This window comes from Solea solea, chromosome 19 (assembly GCF_958295425.1).
Source record: "Solea solea chromosome 19, fSolSol10.1, whole genome shotgun sequence".
NCBI classification, from domain to species: domain Eukaryota; kingdom Metazoa; phylum Chordata; class Actinopteri; order Pleuronectiformes; family Soleidae; genus Solea; species Solea solea.
Window position 1 is genome coordinate 326280 of NC_081152.1, and position 15234 is coordinate 341513.

Here is a 15234-nt window from a genome sequence, read left to right on the forward strand (position 1 = left end):
TTTATTTTTAATTGACTAAGGCTATTAAACGTAACGTAAATATTAATTCAGATTGCAAACATTGAGTTCTGCTCAGCCAACAGAAAGAAGGCAGAGGCCCGAAAAACGGGTGGAGGGCCACCTCCACCACCTCTGTCAGAGGCTGAGGAGCTGGCTCTCAGCCAATACAGGGGTCGCCCTGTGGCTGAAGGCATCCCTGGGGTAAGCTCATCTGAGCCTGTCACCCCCAGGACACAAGTGCATACATCAGATGCAAGTATACACTTATGTATTTTTTTTAAATAAAACTTTTTATGTATATATATATATATATATATATATGAGGAGGAGACGACGACGCTGTCTGCTGCCACAGGGAGAGATCCGGAGAGGCCTACTGAAGTGTGTCTTAATATTATGTATAGCTACTGGCACTGCTCTACCCATTCATATTCATTTACATTCTTGAGTGGAATTTGGAGTTTGACATGTACACTGAAGTGATGAGCATAGATAATGGACAAACTAGCACATTCTTGTCCTTCAACAGAACATGGCTGGGCATCACCAAGAGGAGGGTCCATCAACTTCTAGAGCACAGCTTGACACAGTGAGATTTTCAGTCAATACCATGTTAAATCTGTATATAGAACTGCAGGAATTAAATGTCGTCCATATGTTTCCCAGTTGCCGGTAAAAGAGTTGTACAGGGTGCACCTAATGAAAACCATTCAAAAAACCGAGAAAGAAATGGTGTACCTGGACCGGCAAATCAGAAAAACAGACTTGTAAATTCTATTACTTGAACGCCAGTTGAGGTGGGTGCATTGTCATGGTGAAACAGGTGAATATGTGAAATATGTTAATAGTTGGAACTATATTACAAATCCTGACTGTTGCTTTTGTACTTTTAGAGAATAAAGAAGAACCAAATCACGTGTGAATTTGTCTTTTAATTTTAATCAAAACGTCTAATCTGGGTCGGAAGATTCTCTCACGACGTAATGCATTTCTAATAAATACGGCTTCGATGTCGATTGGATTTCTAATGAATGGGCAATCCATGTCTAACTGCTTTCTTGTGTGGGAGAAGACAGGTAGAAACTCTGGGTTTCTTATAGTAAACCTGCCAGCGAGCAGGTTATGTTCACAGAGTAAGTTACCGCAGTAACAGACCCAGAGTTTAAGTTACCTCTCTTTCTGGAACGGATAACTCAGAGTTTCCCTCATCTCAGGGTTAACAAACTCAGAGTTCTCACATAACCCGCTTTCTGGAATACCCCTCAGGTGTGAAAGCTTGAAATGTTTGGGGCGGGGCTTATTATTGAAAACATGTGCGCTGTGACTGAGGAGCCTGGTGGTTCAGTGGCTGCGGTGCGCGTTGAGCCGGAGTGTGGATATGGAGTGTGCGCCTGTGTGCCGCGCCACGCCGCGCGGCTTAAGTGAAGACCGACACGCGCCGGGCTGAGGTGGGATCCTGGCGGGGCCGGGCGCACCGCACTTCCTTGTATCTAAAGAAAAAAAGAAAAGAATGCATTTGAAATTGTATTGTAGCTTGAGCATGCACATGAGTTCATTTGTCAATGTGTGCCGTGATTTCATAGCGCTGTCCACGGTGATGAAATGAGCCTCGGTGTCGGCAGGGTCACGGGGCCACCTCATTTTATATTTCCAGATTGTGGCTATGTTTGCACTGAGTGTGTTTCTTTCATTTCAACAATGTAGCCATAATGGTCTCTGGTTTTATGAAGTTAATGTTGAGAATGTATCTTGTCTGCGGGGAATGAGTTACTTCAACTTTAACCATTTAGGAAACCAATTAAGTCTATTAACTCAAACAATTTAAGCATACAAAAGTATTTGATTTGAGTACAAGTAACTCAAGTATTTGTTGTTAAAGTAACTTGGGTAAAGTGCATTGTACTAATTCCATTCAGTTAATGAAAACTACTAAGTATGTGACACTTATGTGAAACGGATTTATCTGAACTGAAATGATCTTCTTTATACAAATGTTAATACTTAAGTTGAATTGACTCTTTTCTTTCTACTAAATCAAATTATTACATTCTACTTCTGACAACTTCAAATGGAGAGCGTAGATCAGTGTGTGAGCCATTAAAACCTGATTGTGAGGACCAGAGACACATGGTGAGTTTCAAAGGGAACTCCTGCAGGAACCTGATCTTCATTCACTACTGCCACCAGGGCCACTGCCCCTCTTGGGTTGCTTCCAACTCATCCTGAAAAGGGAACAAACACATGTTCAGTGTTTTCAGTCTATTCAGACAAATCATTCAACTTAAAAAAGAAAACATGATGTCATCATCACTACTTGCGATGCAATAGTCAAATAGAAGCACTGTCAATAAAAAGGTAAACATGTTGCATGTATTATTTGTGAAATGTGGCGTTGTTTGTAGTTTAGTGTGTTTCCGCGTTTTCACGGCAGGGATGGCGTCTGCTGAGACGCTGATTCCGCGGCTGCTGCGGTGGCGGTACGTGTCGTGTTTGCGCTGACTGTGTGCCCCGCCGCGCGGCTTAATTGAGGACCGACACGCACTGGGCCGAGGTGGGATCTCGGTGCCGTGTGCTGTGGCTGCGGTACGTGTCGCAACTGAGGAGCCTGGTGGTTCAGCGGCAGCGGTGCGCCGGAGTGTGGATATGGAGTGGCTCGGGAACAAACACACGTTCAGTGTTTTCAGTGTATTCAGACAAATCATTCAACTTAAAAAAGAAAACATGATGTCATCATCACTACTTGCGATGCAATAGTCAAATAGAAGCACTGTCAATAAAAAGGTAAACATGTTGCATGTATTATTTGTGAAATGTGGCGTTGTTTGTAGTTTAGTGTGTTTCCGCGTTTTCACGGCAGGGATGGCGTCTGCTGAGACGCTGGTTCCGCGGCTGCTGTGCGTTTGGCGCTGCGGCGGCGGTGCGTGTCCTCACTTAAACTGTGAGGACTGTACTCATGAGTTTATTTGTCAATGTGTGCCGTGATTTCATAGCGCTGTCCACGGTGCTGAAATGAGCCTCGGTGTCGGCAGCGTCACAGGGTGACCTCATTTTATATTTCCAGATTGTGGCTATGTTTGCACTGAGTGTGTTTCTTTAATTTCAACAATGTAGCCATAATGGTCTCCAACAACGGTGAACAAAACAAACGCCACAGAAGCTGCAGTGCAAACTCCACCCACCTATAGCTGCAGAGGAAAAACTACATGTCTACTATAAACTGCTTTCTATATTCCTTCCTGGTTGGATTTAAACACACATCTGCCAATTTATTAGGTACACATTTTCTGTTTATGAACACACTGATTGAAGGAGCCAATCACATGGCAGTAAGTCATTGCATTTAGGCAGGTAGACATGATCAGGACGCCCAAATCAAGTTCAAACAGACTATCAGCATTAGGAAGAAAGGTGATTCAAGGAGCTTTTAATGTGGCATGGTTACTGGTAGTATTTTTACAAACTGCTTGCACAACCACGGTGTGACAAACAGAAAATATACAGTGATGCCATGTTGAGGTCAACGATCAGCAGAAAGGCCATGCTAAGAAAGCAAAAGGAACTCAAATCAGCGCAACCAAAGTGTGCAGAACACCATCTGAAGGCACAACACATTGAACCTTGCCGAAAAATGACTGCCTCCGACGGGAACGCGCATCGGTTAAGAGGTAGTGAGCGTAGGTCTACTGGTAGATATAATACTGTATACAGGGTACACCCTATAAGTCGTTGTTTGAAGGAGCGATACTGACCAAATTCATTGTACATGCACCTGTTTTCCTCGACTGCTAATGCTGAAAAGATAGAGAATGTAAGCCCTAACAATCCAGAGTTACAGGGTGCAGTCACTTCTCGGCAGGCCCTGCCGAAATGTGACAGCACCCTGTAACTCTTTATTGCAAGAAGCAATATTGACCAAATTCACTGTACATGCACCTGGTTTCCTCTACTTTCCTCTCCTCTACTGATTCTTCCAATTAGCCACTCACAGTGTGACTCCTGGCTGCTGAGTTAGTTAGCACCAGTTAGTTACTAGAAACCCAAGCCTTTTTAGATGATTTATATTAATAAATACACCATTAAATAATGACTTAAGTGTCATTAATTATTTAAATTAATAAATAGCCTTTTCAATAATTACTTACATCACATTGGTTTTCTTAGGTTACAAAATACTGACCTGGGTTTTTTTCGTCATCACTTAGTAACAACGAGAATAATAATAATAATAATAATAATAAGAATAATATTCAGTGGAGCTCCACTTCAGGTTTTACTTGATACTCATTCCAAACTAAATGTTTATTTAAATATTAGTTTAAATGTCATATGATTAAAAAAAAGTGTTAAAGTTTGAGTGTACACTTACAATTAAGTGTTAAGTGTGTTTGTTTCTGTTTGGTTGTGATGAGTTTCTGTTGTACTCACACCAGCAAACCGAATCCAGTTCAGTCCGTCCATGAATACCAGTCCGGGTTTTGTAGCAGGTTTGCGTTGATGCTGCAAACAGAGAGTGAGACACAAACAGGTGACTGTGATCGTTTCATTAAAGACAAGAGATGAGAAGAAGACTGATGTCAGTGAAGAAACAAGGAAACAAAGTAACGTCAAACTTACATCTGTGATCTGTCCCTCTGGTGCGGCTGTCAACACAGGAGTTTAAATATTGGCACAATGGTCAGCCAATCAGGTGTGAAAGCTTGAAATGTTTGGGGCGGGGCTTATTATTGAAAACATGTGCGCTGTGACTGAGGAGCCTGGTGGTTCAGTGGCTGCGGTGCGCGTTGAGCCGGAGTGTGGATATGGAGTGTGCGCCTGTGTGCCGCGCCACGCCGCGCGGCTTAAGTGAAGACCGACACGCGCCGGGCTGAGGTGGGATCCTGGCGGGGCCGGGCGCACCGCACTTCCTTGTATCTAAAGAAAAAAAGAAAAGAATGCATTTGAAATTGTATTGTAGCTTGAGCATGCACATGAGTTCATTTGTCAATGTGTGCCGTGATTTCATAGCGCTGTCCACGGTGATGAAATGAGCCTCGGTGTCGGCAGCGTCACGGGGCCACCTCATTTTATATTTCCAGATTGTGGCTATGTTTGCACTGAGTGTGTTTCTTTCATTTCAACAATGTAGCCATAATGGTCTCTGGTTTTATGAAGTTAATGTTGAGAATGTATCTTGTCTGCGGGGAATGAGTTACTTCAACTTTAACCATTTAGGAAACCAATTAAGTTTATTAACTCAAACAATTTAAGCATACAAAAGTATTTGATTTGAGTACAAGTAACTCAAGTATTTGTTGTTAAAGTAACTTGGGTAAAGTGCATTGTACTAATTCCATTCAGTTAATGAAAACTACTAAGTATGTGACACTTATGTGAAACGGATTTATCTGAACTGAAATGATCTTCTTTATACAAATGTTAATACTTAAGTTGAATTGACTCTTTTCTTTCTACTAAATCAAATTATTACATTCTACTTCTGACAACTTCAAATGGAGAGCGTAGATCAGTGTGTGAGCCATTACAACCTGATTGTGAGGACCAGAGACACATGGTGAGTTTCAAAGGGAACTCCTGCAGGAACCTGATCTTCATTCACTACTGCCACCAGGGCCACTGCCCCTCTTGGGTTGCTTCCAACTCATCCTGAAAAGGGAACAAACACATGTTCAGTGTTTTTAGTGTATTCAGACAAATCATTCAACTTAAAAAAGAAAACATGATGTCATCATCACTACTTGCGATGCAATAGTCAAATAGAAGCACTGTCAATAAAAAGGTAAACATGTTGCATGTATTATTTGTGAAATGTGGCGTTGTTTGTAGTTTAGTGTGTTTCCGCGTTTTCACGGCAGGGATGGCGTCTGCTGAGACGCTGGTTCCGCGGCTGCTGTGCGTTTGGCGCTGTGGCGGCGGTACGTGTCGTGTTTGCGCTGACTGTGTGCCCCGCCGCGCTGCTTAAGTGAGGACCGACACGCGCCGGGCCGAGGTGGGATCTCGGTGCCGTGTGCTGTGGCTGCGGTACGTGTGGCAACTGAGGAGCCTGGTGGTTCAGCGGCTGCGGTGCGCGTCGCGCCGTTGTGCGGATATGGAGGGTGCGCCTGTGCGCTGCGCCACGCCGCGCGGCTTAAGTGAAGACCGACACGCGCCGGGCCGAGGCGGGGCCGGGCGCACCGCACTTTTTTTATGAAGTTAATGTTGAGAATGTATCTTGAATGTATCTCGGTTTGCGCGGGCTCCGCGGCTGCTTTGCGCTCCGCGGCTGCGGTTCCGGTGCCGTGCGCTGCGGCGGCGGTACCTGTCGTAACTGGGGAGCCTGGTAGTTCCGCGGCCGCGGTGCGTGTCCTCACTTAAACTGTGAGGACTGTACTCAGGCCAGTAAACTAACCTGATCTTCATTCACTACTGCCACCAGGGCCACTGCCCCTCTTGGGTTGCTTCCAACTCATCCTGAAAAGGGAACAAACACATGTTCAGTGTTTTCAGTGTATTCAGACAAATCATTCAACTTAAAAAAGAAAACATGATGTCATCATCACTACTTGCGATGCAATAGTCAAATAGAAGCACTGTCAATAAAAAGGTAAACATGTTGCATGTATTATTTGTGAAATGTGGCGTTGTTTGTAGTTTAGTGTGTTTCCGCGTTTTCACGGCAGGGATGGCGTCTGCTGAGACGCTGGTTCCGCGGCTGCTGTGCGTTTGGCGCTGCGGCGGCGGTACGTGTCGTGTTTGCGCTGACTGTGTGCCCCGCCGCGCGGCTTAAGTGAGGACCGACACGCGCCGGGCCGAGGTGGGATCTCGGTGCCGTGTGCTGTGGCTGCGGTACGTGTGGCAACTGAGGAGCCTGGTGGTTCAGCGGCTGCGGTGCGTGTCGCGCCGTTGTGCGGATATGGAGGGTGCGCCTGTGCGCTGCGCCACGCCGCGCGGCTTAAGTGAAGACCGACACGCGCCGGGCCGAGGCGGGGCCGGGCGCACCGCACTTTTTTTATGAAGTTAATGTTGAGAATGTATCTTGAATGTATCTCGGTTTGCGCGGGCTCCGTGGCTGCTGTGCGCTCCGTGCGCTCCGCGGCTGCGGTTCCGGTGCCGTGCGCTGCGGCGGCGGTACCTGTCGTAACTGGGGAGCCTTGTGGTTCCGCGGCCGCGGTGCGTGTCCTCACTTAAACTGTGAGGACTGTACTCAGGCCAGTAAACTAACCTGATCTTCATTCACTACTGCCACCAGGGCCACTGCCCCTCTTGGGTTGCTTCCAACTCATATTGAAAAGGGAACAAACACATGTTCAGTGTTTTCAGTGTATTCAGACAAATCATTCAACTTAAAAAAGAAAACATGATGTCATCATCACTACTTGCGATGCAATAGTCAAATAGAAGCACTGTCAATAAAAAGGTAAACATGTTGCATGTATTATTTGTGAAATGTGGCGTTGTTTGTAGTTTAGTGTGTTTCCGCGTTTTCACGGCAGGGATGGCGTCTGCTGAGACGCTGGTTCCGCGGCTGCTGTGCGTTTGGCGCTGCGGCGGCGGTGCGTGTCCTCACTTAAACTGTGAGGACTGTACTCATGAGTTTATTTGTCAATGTGTGCCGTGATTTCATAGCGCTGTCCACGGTGCTGAAATGAGCCTCGGTGTCGGCAGCGTCACAGGGTGACCTCATTTTATATTTCCAGATTGTGGCTATGTTTGCACTGAGTGTGTTTCTTTAATTTCAACAATGTAGCCATAATGGTCTCCAACAACGGTGAACAAAACAAACGCCACAGAAGCTGCAGTGCAAACTCCACCCACCTATAGCTGCAGAGGAAAAACTACATGTCTACTATAAACTGCTTTCTATATTCCTTCCTGGTTGGATTTAAACACACATCTGCCAATTTATTAGGTACACATTTTCTGTTTATGAACACACTGATTGAAGGAGCCAATCACATGGCAGTAAGTCATTGCATTTAGGCAGGTAGACATGATCAGGACGCCCAAATCAAGTTCAAACAGACTATCAGCATTAGGAAGAAAGGTGATTCGAGGAGCTTTTAATGTGGCATGGTTACTGGTAGTATTTTTACAAACTGCTTGCACAACCACGGTGTGACAAACAGAAAATATCCAGTGATGCCATGTTGAGGTCAAAGATCAGCAGAAAGGCCATGCTAAGAAAGCAAAAGGAACTCAAATCAGCGCAACCAAAGTGTGCAGAACACCATCTGAAGGCACAACACATTGAACCTTGCCGAAAAATGACTGCCTCCGACGGGAACGCGCATCGGTTAAGAGGTAGTGAGCGTAGGTCTACTGGTAGATATAATACTGTATACAGGGTACACCCTATAAGTCGTTGTTTGAAGGAGCGATACTGACCAAATTCATTGTACATGCACCTGTTTTCCTCGACTGCTAATGCTGAAAAGATAGAGAATGTAAGCCCTAACAATCCAGAGTTACAGGGTGCAGTCACTTCTCGGCAGGCCCTGCCGAAATGTGACAGCACCCTGTAACTCTTTATTGCAAGAAGCAATATTGACCAAATTCACTGTACATGCACCTGGTTTCCTCTACTTTCCTCTCCTCTACTGATTCTTCCAATTAGCCACTCACAGTGTGACTCCTGGCTGCTGAGTTAGTTAGCACCAGTTAGTTACTAGAAACCCAAGCCTTTTTAGATGATTTATATTAATAAATACACCATTAAATAATGACTTAAGTGTCATTAATTATTTAAATTAATAAATAGCCTTTTCAATAATTACTTACATCACATTGGTTTTCTTAGGTTACAAAATACTGACCTGGGTTTTTTTCGTCATCACTTAGTAACAACGAGAATAATAATAATAATAATAATAATAAGAATAATATTCAGTGGAGCTCCACTTCAGGTTTTACTTGATACTCATTCCAAACTAAATGTTTATTTAAATATTAGTTTAAATGTCATATGATTAAAAAAAAGTGTTAAAGTTTGAGTGTACACTTACAATTAAGTGTTAAGTGTGTTTGTTTCTGTTTGGTTGTGATGAGTTTCTGTTGTACTCACACCAGCAAACCGAATCCAGTTCAGTCCGTCCATGAATACCAGTCCGGGTTTTGTAGCAGGTTTGCGTTGATGCTGCAAACAGAGAGTGAGACACAAACAGGTGACTGTGATCGTTTCATTAAAGACAAGAGATGAGAAGAAGACTGATGTCAGTGAAGAAACAAGGAAACAAAGTAACGTCAAACTTACATCTGTGATCTGTCCCTCTGGTGCGGCTGTCAACACAGGAGTTTAAATATTGGCACAATGGTCAGCCAATCAGGTGTGAAAGCTTGAAATGTTTGGGGCGGGGCTTATTATTGAAAACATGTGCGCTGTGACTGAGGAGCCTGGTGGTTCAGTGGCTGCGGTGCGCGTTGAGCCGGAGTGTGGATATGGAGTGTGCGCCTGTGTGCCGCGCCACGCCGCGCGGCTTAAGTGAAGACCGACACGCGCCGGGCTGAGGTGGGATCCTGGCGGGGCCGGGCGCACCGCACTTCCTTGTATCTAAAGAAAAAAAGAAAAGAATGCATTTGAAATTGTATTGTAGCTTGAGCATGCACATGAGTTCATTTGTCAATGTGTGCCGTGATTTCATAGCGCTGTCCACGGTGCTGAAATGAGCCTCGGTGTCGGCAGCGTCACGGGGCCACCTCATTTTATATTTCCAGATTGTGGCTATGTTTGCACTGAGTGTGTTTCTTTCATTTCAACAATGTAGCCATAATGGTCTCTGGTTTTATGAAGTTAATGTTGAGGATGTATCTTGTCTGCGGGGAATGAGTTACTTCAACTTTAACCATTTAGGAAACCAATTAAGTTTATTAACTCAAACAATTTAAGCATACAAAAGTATTTGATTTGAGTACAAGTAACTCAAGTATTTGTTGTTAAAGTAACTTGGGTAAAGTGCATTGTACTAATTCCATTCAGTTAATGAAAACTACTAAGTATGTGACACTTATGTGAAACGGATTTATCTGAACTGAAATGATCTTCTTTATACAAATGTTAATACTTAAGTTGAATTGACTCTTTTCTTTCTACTAAATCAAATTATTACATTCTACTTCTGACAACTTCAAATGGAGAGCGTAGATCAGTGTGTGAGCCATTACAACCTGATTGTGAGGACCAGAGACACATGGTGAGTTTCAAAGGGAACTCCTGCAGGAACCTGATCTTCATTCACTACTGCCACCAGGGCCACTGCCCCTCTTGGGTTGCTTCCAACTCATCCTGAAAAGGGAACAAACACATGTTCAGTGTTTTCAGTGTATTCAGACAAATCATTCAACTTAAAAAAGAAAACATGATGTCATCATCACTACTTGCGATGCAATAGTCAAATAGAAGCACTGTCAATAAAAAGGTAAACATGTTGCATGTATTATTTGTGAAATGTGGCGTTGTTTGTAGTTTAGTGTGTTTCCGCGTTTTCACGGCAGGGATGGCGTCTGCTGAGACGCTGGTTCCGCGGCTGCTGTGCGTTTGGCGCTGCGGCGGCGGTACGTGTCGTGTTTGCGCTGACTGTGTGCCCCGCCGCGCTGCTTAAGTGAGGACCGACACGCGCCGGGCCGAGGTGGGATCTCGGTGCCGTGTGCTGTGGCTGCGGTACGTGTGGCAACTGAGGAGCCTGGTGGTTCAGCGGCTGCGGTGCGCGTCGCGCCGTTGTGCGGATATGGAGGGTGCGCCTGTGCGCTGCGCCACGCCGCGCGGCTTAAGTGAAGACCGACACGCGCCGGGCCGAGGCGGGGCCGGGCGCACCGCACTTTTTTTATGAAGTTAATGTTGAGAATGTATCTTGAATGTATCTCGGTTTGCGCGGGCTCCGCGGCTGCTTTGCGCTCCGCGGCTGCGGTTCCGGTGCCGTGCGCTGCGGCGGCGGTACCTGTCGTAACTGGGGAGCCTGGTAGTTCCGCGGCCGCGGTGCGTGTCCTCACTTAAACTGTGAGGACTGTACTCAGGCCAGTAAACTAACCTGATCTTCATTCACTACTGCCACCAGGGCCACTGCCCCTCTTGGCTTGCTTCCAACTCATCCTGAAAAGGGAACAAACACATGTTCAGTGTTTTCAGTGTATTCAGACAAATCATTCAACTTAAAAAAGAAAACATGATGTCATCATCACTACTTGCGATGCAATAGTCAAATAGAAGCACTGTCAATAAAAAGGTAAACATGTTGCATGTATTATTTGTGAAATGTGGCGTTGTTTGTAGTTTAGTGTGTTTCCGCGTTTTCACGGCAGGGATGGCGTCTGCTGAGACGCTGATTCCGCGGCTGCTGTGCGTTTGGCGCTGCGGTGGCGGTACGTGTCGTGTTTGCGCTGACTGTGTGCCCCGCCGCGCGGCTTAAGTGAGGACCGACACGCGCCGGGCCGAGGTGGGATCTCGGTGCCGTGTGCTGTGGCTGCGGTACGTGTGGCAACTGAGGAGCCTGGTGGTTCAGCGGCTGCGGTGCGCGTCGCGCCGTTGTGCGGATATGGAGGGTGCGCCTGTGCGCTGCGCCACGCTGCGCGGCTTAAGTGAAGACCGACACGCGCCGGGCCGAGGCGGGGCCGGGCGCACCGCACTTTTTTTATGAAGTTAATGTTGAGAATGTATCTTGAATGTATCTCGGTTTGCGCGGGCTCCGTGGCTGCTGTGCGCTCCGTGCGCTCCGCGGCTGCGGTTCCGGTGCCGTGCGCTGCGGCGGCGGTACCTGTCGTAACTGGGGAGCCTTGTGGTTCCGCGGCCGCGGTGCGTGTCCTCACTTAAACTGTGAGGACTGTACTCAGGCCAGTAAACTAACCTGATCTTCATTCACTACTGCCACCAGGGCCACTGCCCCTCTTGGGTTGCTTCCAACTCATCCTGAAAAGGGAACAAACACATGTTCAGTGTTTTCAGTGTATTCAGACAAATCATTCAACTTAAAAAAGAAAACATGATGTCATCATCACTACTTGCGATGCAATAGTCAAATAGAAGCACTGTCAATAAAAAGGTAAACATGTTGCATGTATTATTTGTGAAATGTGGCGTTGTTTGTAGTTTAGTGTGTTTCCGCGTTTTCACGGCAGGGATGGCGTCTGCTGAGACGCTGATTCCGCGGCTGCTGTGCGTTTGGCGCTGCGGTGGCGGTACGTGTCGTGTTTGCGCTGACTGTGTGCCCCGCCGCGCGGCTTAAGTGAGGACCGACACGCGCCGGGCCGAGGTGGGATCTCGGTGCCGTGTGCTGTGGCTGCGGTACGTGTCGCAACTGAGGAGCCTGGTGGTTCAGCGGCAGCGGTGCGCCGGAGTGTGGATATGGAGTGGCTCGGGAACAAACACATGTTCAGTGTTTTCAGTGTATTCAGACAAATCATTCAACTTAAAAAAGAAAACATGATGTCATCATCACTACTTGCGATGCAATAGTCAAATAGAAGCACTGTCAATAAAAAGGTAAACATGTTGCATGTATTATTTGTGAAATGTGGCGTTGTTTGTAGTTTAGTGTGTTTCCGCGTTTTCATGGCAGGGATGGCGTCTGCTGAGACGCTGGTTCCGCGGCTGCTGTGCGTTTGGCGCTGCGGCGGCGGTACGTGTCGTGTTTGCGCTGACTGTGTGCCCCGCCGCGCGGCTTAAGTGAGGACCGACACGCGCCGGGCCGAGGTGGGATCTCGGTGCCGTGTGCTGTGGCTGCGGTACGTGTCGCAACTGAGGAGCCTGGTGGTTCAGCGGCTGCGGTGCGCGTCGCGCCGTTGTGCGGATATGGAGGGTGCGCCTGTGCGCTGCGCCACGCCGCGCGGCTTAAGTGAAGACCGACACGCGCCGGGCCGAGGCGGGGCCGGGCGCACCGCACTTTTTTTATGAAGTCAATGTTGAGAATGTATCTTGAATGTATCTCGGTTTGCGCGGGCTCCGCGGCTGCTGTGCGCTACGCGGCTGCAGTGCGCTCCGCGGCTGCGGTTCCGGTGCCGTGCGCTGCGGCGGCGGTACCTGTCGTAACTGGGGAGCCTGGTGGTTCCGCGGCCGCGGTGCGTGTCCTCACTTAAACTGTGAGGACTGTACTCATGAGTTTATTTGTCAATGTGTGCCGTGATTTCATAGCGCTGTCCACGGTGCTGAAATGAGCCTCGGTGTCGGCAGCGTCACAGGGTGACCTCATTTTATATTTCCAGATTGTGGCTATGTTTGCACTGAGTGTGTTTCTTTAATTTCAACAATGTAGCCATAATGGTCTCCAACAACGTGAACAAAACAAACGCCACAGAAGCTGCAGTGCAAACTCCACCCACCTATAACTGCAGAGGAAAAACTACATGTCTACTATAAACTGCTTTCTATATTCCTTCCTGGTTGGATTTAAACACACATCTGCCAATTTATTAGGTACACATTTTCTGTTTATGAACACACTGATTGAAGGAGCCAATCACATGGCAGTAAGTCATTGCATTTAGGCAGGTAGACATGATCAGGACGCCCAAATCAAGTTCAAACAGACTATCAGCATTAGGAAGAAAGGTGATTCAAGGAGCTTTTAATGTGGCATGGTTACTGGTAGTATTTTTACAAACTGCTTGCACAACCACGGTGTGACAAACAGAAAATATCCAGTGATGCCATGTTGAGGTCAAAGATCAGCAGAAAGGCCATGCTAAGAAAGCAAAAGGAACTCAAATCAGCGCAACCAAAGTGTGCAGAACACCATCTGAAGGCACAACACATTGAACCTTGCCGAAAAATGACTGCCTCCGACGGGAACGCGCATCGGTTAAGAGGTAGTGAGCGTAGGTCTACTGGTAGATATAATACTGTATACAGGGTACACCCTATAAGTCGTTGTTTGAAGGAGCGATACTGACCAAATTCATTGTACATGCACCTGTTTTCCTCGACTGCTAATGCTGAAAAGATAGAGAATGTAAGCCCTAACAATCCAGAGTTACAGGGTGCAGTCACTTCTCGGCAGGCCCTGCCGAAATGTGACAGCACCCTGTAACTCTTTATTGCAAGAAGCAATATTGACCAAATTCACTGTACATGCACCTGGTTTCCTCTACTTTCCTCTCCTCTACTGATTCTTCCAATTAGCCACTCACAGTGTGACTCCTGGCTGCTGAGTTAGTTAGCACCAGTTAGTTACTAGAAACCCAAGCCTTTTTAGATGATTTATATTAATAAATACACCATTAAATAATGACTTCAGTGTCATTAATTATTTAAATTAATAAATAGCCTTTTCAATAATTACTTACATCACATTGGTTTTCTTAGGTTACAAAATACTGACCTGGGTTTTTTTCGTCATCACTTAGTAACAACAATAATAATAATAATAATAATAAGAAGAATAATATTCAGTGGAGCTCCACTTCAGGTTTTACTTGATACTCATTCCAAACTAAATGTTTATTTAAATATTAGTTTAAATGTCATATGATAAAAAAAAAGTGTTAAAGTTTGAGTGTACACTTACAATTAAGTGTTAAGTGTGTTTGTTTCTGTTTGGTTGTGATGACTTTCTGTTGTACTCACACCAGCAAACCGAATCCAGTTCAGTCCGTCCATGAATACCAGTCCGGGTTTTGTAGCAGGTTTGCGTTGATGCTGCAAACAGAGAGTGAGACACAAACAGGTGACTGTGATCGTTTCATTAAAGACAAGAGATGAGAAGAAGACTGATGTCAGTGAAGAAACAAGGAAACAAAGTAACGTCAAACTTACATCTGTGATCTGTCCCTCTGGTGCGGCTGTCAACACAGGAGTTTAAATATTGGCACAATGGTCAGCCAATCAGGTGTGAAAGCTTGAAATGTTTGGGGCGGGGCTTATTATTGAAAACATGTGCGCTGTGACTGAGGAGCCTGGTGGTTCAGTGGCTGCGGTGCGCGTTGAGCCGGAGTGTGGATATGGAGTGTGCGCCTGTGTGCCGCGCCACGCCGCGCGGCTTAAGTGAAGACCGACACGCGCCGGGCTGAGGTGGGATCCTGGCGGGGCCGGGCGCACCGCACTTCCTTGTATCTAAAGAAAAAAAGAAAAGAATGCATTTGAAATTGTATTGTAGCTTGAGCATGCACATGAGTTCATTTGTCAATGTGTGCCGTGATTTCATAGCGCTGTCCACGGTGATGAAATGAGCCTCGGTGTCGGCAGGGTCACGGGGCCACCTCATTTTATATTTCCAGATTGTGGCTATGTTTGCACTGAGTGTGTTTCTTTCATTTCAACAATGTAGCCATAATGGT